Here is a 13,481-nt window from a genome sequence, read left to right on the forward strand (position 1 = left end):
GTATTGTTTTAAGAACACAATACCTGTAATATGAAAACTGATAAATAGAAGCCTGATAAGAATATTGGTTTCCTTACAATTGATTAAAAATAAAATTACAGGCTGAAAATCTGGATTCAAATGTGCTTATTATTAATTTTCTTTATAACATTTGTGAAAGTATTTATTTGACTAAAACAAGAAAGGGCAACACCAAAATTTAAATATAAAAAAAATTTCTCCAGTAGAAGCAGAAATGTTCAAATACATGATCTGTCACCTTGGCTGGGTTGGTACAAATTTTCTTCCCTTTTCTTGCTGCTTTATAGTTAACAAATAAACAATCTAATACAATAGTTCCTAACATAATCTGCAACACACTATTATAAGTAATATGTGTGGCAATATTTTAATGGTACAACAGATAATCTTTTCTTATGAAGAAAAGTCATTTATTTTCAAAACATGTTAATAAAGAAAACAACAATGCTTAAAACTGTATTCTATCTTCATGACTTTTGATAAAAGTCTGAAGTCCTTTCTTCCTTCTTTTCAAAAATTAGTAGGTAGGAGGAGCATAATTGATGCATAGTAGATCTATCTTGCAATTTTGTCAAAAGGGAAAGACCATTATATTTCTATAAGAGGTTCTAATAGTCTCCTCATTTGTGCTGCCTCTAACAGGAGATACTGAGTGACATCGAGATCTGTAAATAGCCTGAAAAACAATAAAAAATAAATGGAAGCCACTAACACACTCTGGCACACTGGCATTCCTTGTGCCGCTTGTCACTTCAAGAACAAGAGGATGATTTTACAGAGTTTTTTTTTCAGTTATCATGATACCAGTTTTGACAAGATTCATTATGTAGTGAAGATGTGAAGACTCCCACAACGCAGAAAAAGCTTAGGAGTAGAAAAGCTAATTTACATTCCCTCCAACAGTATAAAAGCATTTCTATTCCTCCACAGCCCCACCAGCATCTATTGTTTCTTGACTTTTTAACAATCGCCATTCTGGACGGGTGTGAGATGATTATCTCATTATGGTTTTGATTTTCAGTTCTCTAATGATCAGTGATGTTGAGCTTTTTTCCCATGTTTATTGGCTACATTAATGTCTTCTTTTGAGAAACGTCTTTATATACTTTCCCCACTTTTTGATGGAGTTGTTTCTTTCTTGTAAATGTGTTTAAGTTCCTTGTAGATTCTGAATGTTAGGCCCTTGTCAGATGGGTAGATTGCAAAATTTTTCTCCCATTCTGTAGGTTACCTGTTCACTCTGATGATGTTTTCTTTTGCTGGGCCGAAGCTATTTAGTTTAATTAGATCCCATTTGTCAATTTTGGCTTTCGCTGCAATTGCTTTTGGCATTTTTGTCATGAAGTATTTGTCCATGCCTATGTCCTGAATGCTACTGCCTAGGTTTTCTTCCAGGATTTTTATGGTTTGGGGTTTTACATTTAAGTCTTTAATCCATCTTGAGTTAATTTTTGTGTAGGTGTAAGGAAGGGGACAGTGTGGCAATTCCTCAAGGATCTAGAACTAGAAATACCATTTGACCCAGCAATCCTGTAACTGGGTATATACCCAAAAGAATAGAAATAATTATACTACTAAAAATACAAAATTAGCCAGGCATGATGGTACATGCCTGTAATTGTAGCTACTTGGGAGGCTGAGGCAGGAGAATTGCTTGAACCAGGGAAGTGGAGGTTGCAGTGAGCCAAGATTGCACCATTGCACTCCAGCCTGGGCAACAAAAGCAAAACTCCATCTCAAAAAAAGAAAAAATACACATCCACATGTATGTTTATTACAGCACTATTTACAACAGTAAAGATATAGAACCAACCCAAATGTCCATCAGTGAAAGAATGGATGAAGAAAATGTGTACATATATACCATGTAATACTACACAGCCATAGAAAGGAACAAGATCATGTCCTTTGTAGGGACATGGATGAAGCTGGAAGTCGTCATTCTCAGCAAACTAACACAGGAACATAAAACCATATACCGCATGTTCTCACTCACAAGTGGAAGCTGAATAACAAGAACACATGGACACAAGGAGGGGAACAACACACACCAGGACCTGTTGCAGGGTGGAGAGGGAGAGGAAGGAAGCTAGATGATGGGTCAATAGGTGCAGCAAACCACAGTGGCACATGTATACCTATGTAACAAACCTGAACGTTCTGCACACGCATCCCGGAACTTAAAGTAAAATTTTTAAAAAAGAATAGGAAAGCAAGAGACAGACAATATTGTCTCAAAAAAAAAAATCCCAGTAAGAGTGGGTATGATGTCTCATGCCTGTAATCCCAGCACCTGGGAGGCCAAGGAGGGTGGATTGCTTGAGCTGAGGAGTTTGAGACCAGCTTGGGAAACCTGGCAAAACCCTGTCTCTACAAAAATTAGCCAGGTGTAGTGGTGTGCACCTATAGTCCCCTCTACTCAGGAGGCTGAGGTGAGAATATTGCTTGAGCCTGAGAAGTTGAGGTTGCAGTGGGCCAAGGTCCCACCATTGCACTTCAGCCTGGAGACAGAGTGAGACCCTATATATTAGTCTGTTCTCGCATTGCTATAAAGAACTACCTGAGGCTGGGTAATTTATGAAGAAAAGAGACTTAATTGGCTCATGGTTCTACTGGCTATACAAGAGGCATGGCTAGGGAGGGCTCAAGAAACTTCCAATCATGGAGGAAGGTGAAGGGGAGGCATGTCTTACATGGCAGGAGCAGGAGAAAGAGAGTGAAAGGGGAGGTGCTACGCACTTTTAACCAGATCTCATGAGAATTAATTCATTATCACAAGAACTGCAAGGGGAAGATCTGCCCCCATGATCTCATCACCTTCCACCAGGCTCCTCCTCCAACACTGGGCATTACAATTTGATATGAGATTTGGGCAGGAAAACAAATGCAAACCATATCACTCTTACAAAAAAAAGAAAGAAAGAAAGAAAGAAAGAAAGAAAGAAAGAAAGAAAGAAACTCAATAAAACAGAAGCAGAGGAAGCTGAAAAGATAGAATAAATAAAATAAAATGCAAAGCAACAATTAGAATTCTTAAAAATTTATAATTCCACAATCTATACGTAAATTAAATTTTGGAGATTCAGAATGTGTGTTTGAGAAGCTTTCCATATTCCTTTGAAAGTCCAAAAACAATAACCTGATATTATTAGTAGTTCAGAGAAAATTAATTTTCTTTGTTTTAATGTGTTCCAGAGTAGGTTGTATCTTTGATATTACTGTTTAACTTTATTGTTATCTGTCCCATCTAAGAAAAATCACCATGTTCTAGGTGGTAGAATAATAGATTGGGAGGACAAAGTGTTGCAATAAATAACTGATCATCAGCCCCCACAGAATTTGGTCATTTACTGAGCATTAATTCTCAAGAACACATTAATGTATTGTGTTCTTTCCATTAAATGACAATAGTGATCGTGATTTCAAAATACTATTATAAGAATTAATGTAGCAGGACACTGCAAACCTCTCAAATGATAGGTTTTATGTAAGACCAAAAATAGTAATAATACGTTAAAATCCTGCAAACTGCTCTTGGAGGTAAAAGAATTTTCTGTGTAAAAATAACACCGTATCACGTTCCTTGAAGCTGCAACTTGGGAGGGTGAAATTTTATTTTCTCAGATGTTCCAATGACACATCATTCTATGAAATCTAGATAGGAAATAGAGGACACCTGGAGATAGATGAATTGGAAAGCTAAATTCAAAATGAATCATTGAGCTAATGCATAAAAAGTATGGGTTTAAATGTTTTACTCACACTTCCTTTGCTAATTGTGTTTGCTTCCTGCTGCTGCTCTTATTGTCATGATGTTTTTAATACTAAATCTATGTATAAAGAATGAAGCCTGTTACCTTTCATGGTTAGAGTTCTTGGAGAACTGTGGCATGTATTTAGTTCAATGGTGAACAGACGTTAAGACTAGATGGTGCTCATGTACCGATCACTTGCTAAGCCACTTTTTATCGGTCTGAGGAAAAATTGACAGGTTCGATCTGAGATTCAGATATCCTTTCCTCTTCCCTCTGTAAGATCTTCTAAAGCAAATAAATAGTCTTAAGGTCTAGACTTTGTTTGTAATTAAGGTCTGAGTATTCATCATCAACTCTCAAGTTTCAATGGTATCATGACTTCCAATTCTGAGGTTACATGAAGGGAAACAAAAATCATACTGTCATTAATAAATATTTGCAAAATCTGTGATTTTCTGTGTAACATTTTGTATTATCCCAAAGTAGCATTAATTCTTAGAAACAAAATAATTGGGAAACTGAACGTCTGAGGTAATTAAACTTACTAACTACTCAGCTGCTGTAGTCAGTGTGACCAATGTCCATTAAGCCAACGATTCGTGTTGTTTACACAGAAGATAGGACTGAGTTGCACTGATGTTAAATCTACTGGAATGTTTTAAAAATAAATATTTGGTTTAATCTCCATTTTAATCTCCTGTTTCTCAAAAATTTTCAAAATAAAACATAGATAAAAATGTCTATCTGGAGTAGATGTTTCTAAAACTTGATTTTTAGTTTGCATATTCCTGCAATAAAAAAAATCAAACAAGAGTCTTCAAGTGTATTTGTTATTTTCAATTAGAAGAAATATTATGATGATCAAGTCAAGAGTTTAATATATATCCACACAGTTCCTGCAATTTAGTTCAGTACAGCTATAATTAATATGCTATTATAATGCCCCAAAAGAGGTAAATTTACTCTTTCAAGGGACCCAGACACCTCTCAAATGCTTGAATTATGGAAAGTTAAGACCCTGAGCAATCTATAAATTGATAGTTCTTTTTTATTATTTTTATCTTTGCCTTTATCTCCTTTTATACACTATTCTACACTAAATGCCTAAGTGTTTCCTTACACAAGTTTCACTGTTCTACTACATAGATTGTGAATCTCATACTTTATGATTTATCATAAGCATAAAATAACCTAAAGCTGTGAACCAGAAGTTTAATATATATTTTTTTCACACATGAAAAAATATGAAATGATGCTTTTAGGAACTATAAGCCCATTATTTTGCATATAGTAAATGTTCCATATGTGCCTGTTGATGATAAAAACTTTTAAAGTATTAATCAGTATCTGTCTTAAATAATACATCTAAGAGTCTGAGAATATGTAAAACCCATGTGTTATTAGTATTAACATGATTAATACATTAATATTAATATTTATTATTACCAATATAATATTAAATATTATGAAAATTTGAACTTGTTATATCCCTATCCTATTGATGCCTGACACATCATAGGCATTTAACTGCTTCTTAACAACCAAGTAAACAGATGAGTTAACTGTTCACCAAATATTAAAAGTGAAATACATTCACATATTCAGCAAAACATTTTGTTGCAGACTCCATTTACTGGTTTTTTTTTAAATCTATTTGAATGAATGATATTTTATCTATCAGAGTCCCAGCAGAAAACAGGTGATGCCCACATATAGGACAATTGCTTCATTTTTAAAAGGGGTTTTTATAGTAGTGTAGTTAGAGTAGTTAGCATTAAGAACAGCCAACAAGAAATACTGCAGAACCTGGACTAGCAATAGCAGCAAGCGATGATTCCCAAGATCTGAAGTCAAAAGGGAGCAAGTAGTTCCTGGAACTCAGAAAGAAAATGTAAGACCATCCCAAGAGAAATTGTGTAGCCTTCAACACAAGGACACAGCTACTTCGTGGCAGGGAAAGAGCCAGGGAACAAGCCCCCTGCCTGAACTCACCCTGCTCTTACCTTTCAGAGCTCCTGTTGATACCTTACCATTGGCTCAATCCTATCAGCAGCCAGATAACAAGGGGACCTATGATGCAGGCTACAGAGGACTGTGCACAGATCAGTATGTCGGACTGTAGAAGATATCTCTAGAAGGGCAAACCAAAAACTGCCAGGACAGCTAAGACGAAATCCACTTTAAATACCACGTAATAAGAAAAAGATTTGCTTAGCCAGTTAACCATAAAAACAAGAGGTAAACAAGATAATTAAGAGCACACTTAAAGAGAACTGATCACTTAAAGCATTTTTTCCTTAGGAAACTATTATTTAGGGAAAACATTCTAATTCTAAATCATTATTCAAAATAAAATGATTCTCTCATGAAGCCTAATAAGACCACATGTATTTTGTGTAATTATTGGTATCATAAATACAGAAGAGAAATAAAACTGCTTTTTAAAATAAATGTTTTACAGTCTATAAATTTAATTAGTACAGATTCATTGCTTACTCAATTTACCTGAATTAGTAAAAGTTTAGCGTATATCAAAAATATATAAAAGTAACTAACGTTATTGCTTTCAAAGCTGGTAGAATTCACCAGAAGATCCATAATGTTTAGTGACTTAACAGAATAATATATAAATATTGTAAACTTAAACTCTTAAGTTCCCTCACCAACCAAACAGGTTCCTCCTTGGCCAAAGGGACACCAACAACAACAACCAGAAAAACCCTCAGAACTGAATTTTCACCGATGACAGAATGGGACATTAGACATGCCTTGTTATACCCTCTCCCTTTGCGGTTTGGACATAACCAGTGACAAACATAAGTGATAAAATCAAAAGCATAAGATTGACAAATCAGACTCTTGGTGGCAATAAGAGTCCAAATTATGAACAGGACCTAAGGCTGTGCCAGGCACGAGTTAGGTCACTCACCGCTGCACTTAAAGAATCAACTATGCTCTAACTGGTACACAATTTTTCTTTTTCTCTACCAGCTAAACAAGCACTGGCCTCAAGATAAGCAATATTGAAACAATTTGCAGTCTACCAGGTACTAACTCACCCCCCAGCCCCTGTTCCATCAGCCATAACTACAGTTTTCACTGGACAGGAGAGTGATTTCAGCAACTTTCTCCTAATAAGAAGACCATGGACTGTGGTTCTGGCTGGTTTACAGAGATTGCACACTCTCAAGCCTTCAAGTCCTGAAATGTCATTTTCATATATAGGGTGTAATAGTAATAAATTTAATTGTTAAGTCTCCACCCCAAAGTGAACATGGGCCAAGTGTCAGAATCACCTCGTGAATATTCATATCTCCCTCTTGTATTCTGTTGAATATGCATGTTTGGCCAACCCTTTCGGCATAAAGCTCCTACCCCACCCCCTCCTCCTTCCAATTACCTATCTCTGGGCTTCCACCAGAGGCTATGCTTCCCTGGCTGCAGGATGGCCATCTTGCAGGCTGTTGCCTTGTATAAGAAAGAAACTCTCCTTCTCTCTCTTTCTAAGTTTATATCTTGTGTTTCATTTAAGTTAACATACATATCATATCAAAATTGTTCAAAGGAAAAAATTTTTTTGAGACAGGGTCTCACTCTGTTACCCAGGTTAGAGTACAGTGGCAATCATAGCTTACTGAATCTTCGACCTTCCTGTCTCAAGCAATCCTCCTACCTCAGCCTCCGAGGAGCTGGGACTACAGGTTTGTGTCACCTTATCTGGGTAATTTTTATTTTTATTTCTTTTTCAGAGTCAGAGGTCTCACTATGTTGCCCAGACCGACCTCGAAATCCTGATCTCAAGCAATCCTGCCTCCTTGACCTCTCAAAGTGCTGAGATTTACAGGTATGAGCCACAGAGCCCAGACTTTTGAAATTTTTTATCTGATTTCGCAACGACCTGTCATAATTATCTAGTAATCCTCAGCATGAACTCTTGGCTGTAGAAACATACCTGTTAACTCATCCACCTGGAATGATATCTCTGGAATTTCCCTCTACCTTACATCATTTTCCTATTTTAAAGCTCACCATTCTCAGTCTCTTTATTTCAACCTACACAGGTTCTTTTCTTACATGTACTCTTACAAAGTTGACAACTTCTCAAGTGTTTATGTTCTCTACTGTATTGTTTTCTAGTTTTTATTGTTTCATATATTATTAAATCTTCAGTCAGATGAGATGCTGCTTTAAGTGAAAAGAACTCCTACAGTTTTTGTAAATGTTCCACAACACACCATTAATGCTAAACTTACAGAGATCTCATTTTGAACATTGCATTAATGAGGAAGTGATGCCTATTTTATTTATTCTCTCATAATGATGTATGTGTTTAAGTAGCCTAATGAAACCTTTAAAAAAAAAAGTCATTGAAGCTTAAATTCTTCGAATTAGTAGTTTAAATAAAGTTTTCAGACTGGGCAGGGCAGCTCACACCTGTAATCCCAACACTTTGGGAGGCCAAAGAGGCAGGATAGCTTGAGGCCAAGAGTTCAAAACCAGCCTGGTCAACATAGTGAGACTCCTCGCCTCTATAAAAAGAAAAAATGTAAAAGTTAGCCGGTGTGGTGGTGTGTCCTGTCATACTATCTACTGGGGAGCCTGGGGAGGTTGAGGCCGGTGGATCACTTGAGCCCAGGAGTTTAAGACTGCAGTGAGCCATGGTTGGGCCACTGTACTCCAGCCTGGGAAAACAAAGCAACATCCCATCTAAATAAATAAATAATAAATAAATAAATAAAACTTTCTCCAGAAGAACTGTGGTACGGTATGGGGAGTTAAAAGATTCCCTCCAAGATATGATTTTTTTATCTTAATATGTTTTAGAGGTTCCCAGGAGAAATCATTTTAGCACCTGGACCCCCAAATCAAATTCTACTCTCCCGCTTCCTTTCTTTGGTCATCATACTGCTCTCTAAATTATCTGAATTATATAGGCTTTAAATATTAAACAACTGCTGCAACTTAGCTCTGAGTCATTTGGATTTAGGGACAAATGATATGTTTGAAATGCTAAGAACAGTATGTCTTGTAACAGCATGTTTTAAAAGGTCTGTGGCCATGTTTGTGCCTTGCCACTGCTCAGAGTCATAGTTCGGCCCAGGTGGCCCAGTAGATGAAAAGGTTCCGGTGGCCAGTTCACTGCCCATGCTGTTGTGCCAGCAGAGACTCTCTGAGAGCAGAGCTGACTCCCTTGAGACAGGTGAAAAAGGTCTGAGGAAACCAGAATACGGGTCTTTACTGGATATTTCACAAGTCTTTCTTTAAATCAGGTTTTAAACAAATCTGTTTGTTTATGTGTCTTGAGAAACGCCGATGTCAATAGATATAAAAAACAGAAAAAGGAAACATCCCACAACCATATAAATTCTGTGTGTGTGTGTTTCTCATGTTTATAATGCATTTACTTTAGTGAAGACTGAGAACTTCTATAGCAAAACACCTATTTAACTTAGATTAACCTAGGGTTTTTCCAAGCTAATTTGAGGTTGGTATCCTGTTTTTTTCTCAGAATATCTGTAAACATTTCTTAGTATCTTAGTGTTTCACAAGACACATTTAAGAAGCATTGATAAGGCATAACAAGATGTAACTAATTTGTACTATATTGAAAATATGACCCAGGTCTAATAATATTTATCAAAGCATTTACCTGTATCCCTTTTTCTAATTAAACATTTTAGTAGATTCCCTTCTTATCTTCATATTCTTTAGAAATTTTCTTCATCAAATTGAAGGATGACAGATAAGAATCACTATTTTTGTTAAAGAGTAATTTTAAAGGGCAAAGTTATAACTCTCATAAAAATGTGTTCAAGATCTTAACTCATTAAAATGAACATGTGTTCAAGATCTTATTTAACTCATAATTAATGAGTGAACCAGTAAGATGTTGCTACCCTTCAAAGAATTCAAAAGATACACATGTAAAAGTAATGAGAAATGCTGAAAAAAATAGCATCTCCACTGGGCACAATTCATTGGCATTTCTATGGAAGAGAATCATTTGTATTGCTAATTTTTCTGCAATGCACATAGCCACAAAATTGCTTAAAGACAAGGCAAGGTAGAGATAACCCAAAAAGGTACAGAGCACTCAGTAATCATTTTTTGCCCATTTCAAAGTATTTCACAGTTTTACTGACATTTTAAATGTAAAATGACCTCACTGAATTTGATTATTATTTATAAATGGTTTTCTTTGTATTTATTATCCTTTTTAAAACCTACATTCTGTCTGCTGACAGCTTATATCGAGTGGTTACTCTATGCCTAATACCGGTGCTACGGTTTGGCTAGTTTGTCTTACCAAAGCTCACGTTGAAATATGATCCCCAGTGGGGAGTGTTGGGAAGTCCTATTGACGTGTTTTGGTCATAGAGGCAGATCCCTCACAAATGGCTTAATGCCATTTGTCTTGCCAACAATCCAGTCTTGTGACAGCAAGAACAAACAGTAGTGAGTTTGTTCTTGCTGTCACAAGATGGGATTGGTTCTGGGGGACCAGATTAGTTTGCCCAAGAGTGGATTGATATAGAGCCAGGATGCCTCTTGGGTTTGGTCCATCTTTGCCAGTGCCCACTTTCCCTTTGACCTTTTCCATCATGTTTAGATGCAGCATGAAAAGCCCTCACCAGAAACTGAGCAAAGACTGGTACTATGCTTCTTGTATAACCTGCAGAACCATGAGCTAAATAAACATCTCTTTTTATAAATTACCCAGCTTTGGATATATCCTTATGGCAACGCAAAATGGACTAAGACACTATACTAAATGCTTATATGTATTAGTTCCCTTAAACCTTACAAACAGGACGATATAGTATTGTCAGATGAGGATGCTGAGACTCAGAGTGATGTAAGTGTCCAAGATCACACAGAAAATAAGAAGCAATACTCAGTTTGAGAAACTGAATGCAAAGTTCATACTCTTGACCAATCTGTCAACCCGGATATAGCGCTTAACCTTGGCAAACAAATTCACCTGAAATTTAGCATGGACATCAATCTTATTGAGAAAAGGTGCCTCAACAAGAACCTGATAACCTATCTATTTACAGACCTTAGCTCTCTCTTAAGACAAATACTTACATCCTCAACTACCTCTTTAACATCTTCATTCGAAAAACATCTGGTTTTCCTCCACTTCTATCCTAACAATCAACAAATTTCATCATCTCTTCTTCCAAAATTTATTTTAATCTCATCTACTCTTCTCCATCTTCGTTGCTACTTGTCTGGTTTGCTCAAACATTATTTTTCTTCATTAGTAGTCAGATCATGTCTAGACCATGGTAAAATAACGAATCAAAACAAAACTCTCATATTGTTTTTAATTGTTTTGGGTTATTTGTTTCCATTTCCCAAGCAGCTGGTTGAAAATGAAAAATTTAGTCAAGTAATTTTTTTCATTGGCTTTATACAAATTCAAATAATGGCTGTCTTTCTTTATTTAATAATGACTAGTATGATAGCTTTGCCAAGCAGATTGATTCAAATAGTTATCTGGAATGCCAGTTCCCTAAATTTAGGAACAACATCTTATTCCTAATATCTCTTTATTTCCATCTCCAAGCTCAAAGTCAAGTATATAGAGGGGCTTTCATCAAATCACATTGATTAAATGAAATGCTTTATTAGATGCAGGTCCAGTTGATTGTTTCTACTGCCTCATGGTAAACCAGCCACTACAACCAATGAAAAAGAAAATTCAACGGCTAATTTAGTTAGTTTTTTCAGGCAGTTGCAAATGTTAGGGCCTACAGGGTAGGTAATTTTAGATCATTAAAAAATTAACTCACTATAGCCAAGAATTGCAAGATCTAATTTGTAACACTCATGATGGAATATTTAAGTATAGTGTTTTATTAAATAATGGATGAACTCCAAGGATAGTGAGGATTGACACACTTTTAGTGAGACTGCCTACTTAAAAGTAGACGTTTATAAAAAGTTAAATTTCTATTTTTACAAAATAATTAACTCATGGAGATTCAAATAGATATTTTGATCCATTGACTATGGGGTCATAAGATTTCTTCAGGATATTTTGGTACAGTTTTAAATATTCCAGAAAAAGAAACTATTCATGAAATAAGAATGAACCTGCTAATATTGTAATGTAAAAGATGATAAATAGACTTTGAAGTTTGTTTTAATTTGAAAGGAAAAACTGAGATCTTAAATTAAGCTGAGATTCAAGGCAAAGAGTATCAGGGTTGGGACCTGGAAGGCAGGAACAAGGTCACCGCGTGGAACAAGGATGAAGCCAGAAAAGCCAAGTGTTACCGGTTCTTAGGTTCCAAACCAAAAGCACAGCATACAATACAACAGATCTAAGTGTACCTAACGGAGCGCAGCAGGGCGCCATCTTGGGTTTGGATTGTCCTGAGAGAGAATATATGGCTGTCCTAAGAACAAAATCAGCATTTCAAGATAGAAACAGCTAAAGTTAAATCAACAGAAGTCTGCAATTTGTCTGTATCAAGAGCACTGAGAATAGCAGTCTTAGCTTCCAAATGAAGTCTTCTAGAAAATAAGAAATCTAGAAAGATTACTCATCCCTTATCACTCATTATCCACATTTAAAAGATCAGCCTTGTCAGTCAATCAATCACTGACAGCAATTTTATTTAATTTGTATTACTAAAGAGCATTAACTGACAAAGACACTAAACAATTGACCTAATAGGAATATGCAATTCTAACACCTAAATTTAAACTTGCATAAAATATTTTATGACTATACAAGGTCTCATTGTATTAAATAATAACAACCTGACTCAAAGCAATTAATGACAGCAGTAGGAATAATACTATATATTATATAATACTATATTTATTTGGTCATTTTTATGGGCAAGCACTATGGTACCTATGTTATCTGATTTATTTATTAAAGTAGTCCTACTAGTACAAGGAAAATAATGCTCAAAGAAGTTAAAACTTTTCCAAAGTCACATGTCTGTTAAATGATGACTGAAAGAGATAAATGCATATAAAACTGGGACCGTTCTGCAGAAACTGGCGTATGGTAGTTGCCCTAGGAAAAGGGCCACAAAACAAATTTTCTTTCCAATGGATAGTGTGAGAAACCAAATTATATCAATTTAGGCCCTTTAACTTTTTATAACCAATAAGATTTTAAGAAGACAAAAATTACTAAAATGATAGCTTTCTTTGCTCAACAAAGTCATTATATATGATCACTAAAAGTGTAACACTTTATTTGGCTTACAATGATAAAGAACATTCTTTCTTAAAAGACCACAAAACTTTCCATTAATGCTACAGTGTCTGGGTCCATTCCCTTCCCAAACATATGCAACAGTTTCAACCCACAACATCCACCCGCCATTATCCTCCCTTCTCCTTCATTAACTTCTACCATCAGGCATGTTTGATTGCCTTTTCTCACCAACAAAAAAATGAACAACCAAAGAAAGACTAGGACTCATAGCATGTTATATCCCCAGAGCCCCAAAATGGTAAATTCTTAAAAATAAGTTTTAAAGAGCAACCAAAGGAAAAAGTAATGCAAAGAGAAAGAAGTGAGATGGGAAGAAGAGAGAGAAGGGAGGAAAAAGGGAAGGTAGGAAAAAAGGCAAGTACTACATTTTTTATTTAAACAAATACATCTTAAATTGTTAAAACAGCTCTTTAACTTTGCTATGCACATTTCTAAGTGCAAATATCAATAAAAAAATC

General features: G+C 35.6%; 1 long non-coding RNA gene across 2 annotated transcripts in view; it reads right to left on the bottom strand.

Annotated features, from left to right (window-relative positions):
• Window positions 1–13,481, bottom strand: part of LOC141580937 (uncharacterized) — a 264,632-nt gene that overhangs the window by 225,730 nt on the left and 25,421 nt on the right. The window lies entirely within an intron of this gene.

This window comes from Saimiri boliviensis, chromosome 13, assembly GCF_048565385.1.
Source record: "Saimiri boliviensis isolate mSaiBol1 chromosome 13, mSaiBol1.pri, whole genome shotgun sequence".
Taxonomy (NCBI): Eukaryota; Metazoa; Chordata; class Mammalia; order Primates; family Cebidae; genus Saimiri; species Saimiri boliviensis.